The sequence below is a fragment of the Gobio gobio genome (genome assembly GCF_949357685.1).
Source record: "Gobio gobio genome assembly, contig: scaffold_139, whole genome shotgun sequence".
Classification (NCBI taxonomy): domain Eukaryota; kingdom Metazoa; phylum Chordata; class Actinopteri; order Cypriniformes; family Gobionidae; genus Gobio; species Gobio gobio.
Genome location: NW_027645774.1, coordinates 92,501 through 97,500, shown reverse-complemented (window position 1 = coordinate 97,500; position 5,000 = coordinate 92,501). Strand labels below are relative to the sequence as shown.

The 5,000-nt window shown below is 53.4% G+C and overlaps 1 protein-coding gene across 2 annotated transcripts in view; it reads left to right on the top strand.

Annotated features, from left to right (window-relative positions):
- The window catches only part of LOC307122357 (suppressor of tumorigenicity 7 protein homolog), a 30,907-nt gene that overhangs the window by 10,907 nt on the left and 15,000 nt on the right, over positions 1 to 5,000 (top strand). The gene's annotated exons all lie outside the window — the stretch shown is intronic.

Here is a 5,000-nt window from a genome sequence, read left to right as displayed (position 1 = left end):
CACACGGGTCACGCATCACACGGGTCACACGGGTCACGCATCACACGGGTCACACGGGTCACGCATCACACGGGTCACGCGTCAAACGGGTCACGCGTCACACGGGTCACGCGTCACAGGGGTCACGGGTCACGCGTCACACGGGTCACGCGTCACACGGGTCACGCGTCACACGGGTCACGCATCACACGGGTCACGCATCACACGGGTCACTCATCACACGGGTCACGCATCACACGGGTCACGCATCACACGGGTCACTCATGACTCGGGTTACTCATGACGGGTCACTCATCACACAAGTTACTCATGACACTCATCACACGGGTCACTCATCACACGGGTCACGCATCACACGGGTCACTCATGACTCGGGTAACTCATCACACGGGTCACTCATGACACAAGTTACTCATCACACTCATCACACGGGTCACGCATCACACGGGTCACTCATCACACGGGTCACTCATCACACGGGTCACGCATCACACGGGTCACTCATCACACGGGTCACTCATCACACGGGTCACGCATCACACGGGTCACGCATCACACGGGTCACTCATCACACGGGTCACGCATCACACGGGTCACGCATCACACGGGTCACTCATGACACAAGTTACTCATCACACTCATCACACGGGTCACTCATCACACGGGTCACTCATCACACGGGTCACACATCACACGGGTCACGCATCACACGGGTCACGCATCACACGGGTCACTCATGACTCGGGTTACTCATGACGGGTCACTCATCACACAAGTTACTCATGACACTCATCACACGGGTCACTCATCACACGGGTCACTCATCACACGGGTCACTCATGACACAAGTTACTCATCACACTCATCACACGGGTCACTCATCACACGGGACACGCATCACACGGGTCACTCATCACACGGGACACGCATCACACGGGTCACTCATCACACGGGTAACTCATCACACGGGTCACTCATCACACGGGTCACTCATGACACAAGTTACTCATCACACTCATCACACGGGTCACTCATCACACGGGACACGCATCACACGGGTCACGCATCACACGGGTCACTCATGACTCGGGTTACTCATGACGGGTCACTCATCACACAAGTTACTCATGACACTCATCACACGGGTCACTCATCACACGGGTCACTCATCACACGGGTCACTCATCACACGGGTCACTCATCACACGGGTCACTCATGACACAAGTTACTCATCACACTCATCACACGGGTCACTCATCACACGGGTAACTCATCACACGGGTCACTCATCACACGGGTCACTCATCACACGGGTCACTCATCACACGGGTCACTCATCACACTCATCACACGGGTCACTCATCACACGGGTAACTCATCACACTCATCACACGGGTCACTCATCACACGGGTAACTCATCACACGGGTCACTCATCACACGGGTCACTCATCACACGGGTAACTCATCACACGGGTAACTCATCACACGGGTCACTCATCACACGGGTCACTCATGACACAAGTTACTCATCACACTCATCACACGGGTCACTCATCACACGGGACACGCATCACACGGGTCACGCATCACACGGGTCACTCATGACTCGGGTTACTCATGACGGGTCACTCATCACACAAGTTACTCATGACACTCATCACACGGGTCACTCATCACACGGGTAACTCATCACACGGGTCACTCATCACACGGGTCACTCATCACACGGGTCACTCATGACACAAGTTACTCATGACACTCATCACACGGGTCACTCATCACACGGGTAACTCATCACACGGGTCACTCATCACACGGGTCACTCATCACACGGGTCACTCATGACACAAGTTACTCATCACACTCATCACACGGGTCACTCATCACACGGGTCACGCATCACACGGGTCACGCATCACACGGGTCACTCATGACTCGGGTTACTCATGACGGGTCACTCATCACACAAGTTACTCATGACACTCATCACACGGGTCACTCATCACACGGGTCACTCATCACACGGGTCACTCATGACACAAGTTACTCATCACACTCATCACACGGGTCACTCATCACACGGGACACGCATCACACGGGTCACTCATCACACGGGTCACTCATCACACGGGTCACTCATGACACAAGTTACTCATCACACTCATCACACGGGTCACTCATCACACGGGACACGCATCACACGGGTCACGCATCACACGGGTAACTCATCACACGGGTCACTCATGAAACAAGTTACTCATCACACTCATCACACGGGTCACTCATCACACGGGACACGCATCACACGGGTCACGCATCACACGGGTCACGCATCACACGGGTCACGCATCACACGGGTCACTCATCACACGGGTCACGCATCACACGGGTCACGCATCACACGGGTCACTCATGTCACAAGTTACTCATGTCACTCATCACACGGTTTACTCATGACACTTATCACACGGGTCACTCATCACACGGGTCACTCATCACACGGGTCACTCATCACGCGGGTCACTCATCACACGGGTCACTCATCACACGGGTCACACATCACACGGGTCACACATCACACGGGTCACTCATCACACGGGTCACTCATCACACGGGTCACTCATCACACGGGTCACTCATCACACGGGTCACTCATCACACGGGTCACGCATCACACGGGTCACGCATCACACGGGTCACGCATCACACGGGTCGCACATCACACGGGTCACACATCACACGGGTCACACATCACACGGGTCACACATCACACGGGTCACACATCACACGGGTCACGCATCACACGGGTCACGCATCACACGGGTTACTCATGACACTTATCACACGGGTTACTCATGACACTTATCACACGGGTCACTCATCACACGGGTCACTCATCACACGGGTCACACATCACACGGGTCACACATCACACGGGTCACTCATCACACGGGTCACGCATCACACGGGTCACGCATCACACGGGTCGCACATCACACGGGTCACACGGGTTACTCATGACACTTATCACACGGGTTACTCATGACACTTATCACACGGGTTACTCATGACACTTATCACACGGGTCACTCATCACACGGGTCACTCATCACACGGGTCACGCATCACACGGGTCACGCATCACACGGGTCGCACATCACACGGGTCGCACATCACACGGGTCACACATCACACGGGTCACACATCACACGGGTCACTCATCACACGGGTCACTCATCACACGGGTCACTCATCACACGGGTCACGCATCACACGGGTCACGCATCACACGGGTCGCACATCACACGGGTCACACATCACACGGGTCACACATCACACGGGTCACACATCACACGGGTCACGCATCACACGGGTTACTCATGACACTTATCACACGGGTTACTCATGACACTTATCACACGGGTTACTCATGACACTTATCACACGGGTCACTCATCACACGGGTCACTCATCACACGGGTCACACATCACACGGGTCACACATCACACGGGTTACTCATGACACTTATCACACGGGTTACTCATGACACTTATCACACGGGTTACTCATGACACTTATCACACGGGTCACTCATCACACGGGTCACTCATCACACGGGTCACTCATCACACGGGTCACTCATCACACGGGTCACTCATCACACGGGTCACTCATCACACGGGTCACGCATCACACGGGTCACGCATCACACGGGTCGCACATCACACGGGTCACACATCACACGGGTCACACATCACACGGGTCACGCATCACACGGGTCACACATCACACGGGTCACACATCACACGGGTCACGCATCACACGGGTCACTCATGACACTTATCACACGGGTTACTCATGACACTTATCACACGGGTTACTCATGACACTTATCACACGGGTTACTCATGACACTTATCACACGGGTTACTCATGACACTTATCACACGGGTTACTCATGACACTTATCACACGGGTCACATTCATGACACTCATGACACGGGTTACTCATGACACTCATGACACGGGTCACTCATCACACGGGTTACTCATGACATTCATGACACTCATGACACGGGTCACTCATCACACGGGTTACTCATGACACGGGTTACTCATGACACTCATGACACTCATGACACGGGTTACTCATGACACTCATGACACGGGTCACTCATCACACGGGTTACTCATGACATTCATGACACTCATGACACGGGTCACTCATCACACGGGTTACTCATGACACGGGTTACTCATGACACTCATGACACTCATGACTCGGGTCACTCATGACACTCATCACACGGGTTACTCATGACACGGGTTACTCATGACACGGGTTACTCATGACACTCATGACTCGGGTTACTCATGACACTCATCACACGGGTTACTCATGACACGGGTTACTCATGACACGGGTTACTCATGACACTCATCACACGGGTTACTCATGACACGGGTTACTCATGACACGGGTTACTCATGACACTCATGACTCGGGTTACTCATGACACGGGTTACTAATGACACGGGTTACTCATGACACTCATGACTCGGGTTACTCATGACACTCATCACACGGGTTACTCATGACACGGGTTACTCATCACACGGGTTACTTATGACACGGGTTACTCATGACACTCATGACTCGGGTTACTCATGACACGGGTTACTCATGACACGGGTTACTCATGACACTCATGACTCGGGTCACTCATGACACTCATCACACGGGTTACTCATGACACGGGTTACTCATGACACTCATGACTCGGGTCACTCATGACACGGGTTACTCATGACACTCATGACTCGGGTTACTCATGACACGGGTTACTCATGACACGGGTTACTCATGACACTCATGACTCGGGTCACTCATGACACTCATCACACGGGTTACTCATGACACGGGTTACTCATGACACTCATGACTCGGGTTACTCATGACACGGGTTACTCATGACACGGGTTACTCATGACACTC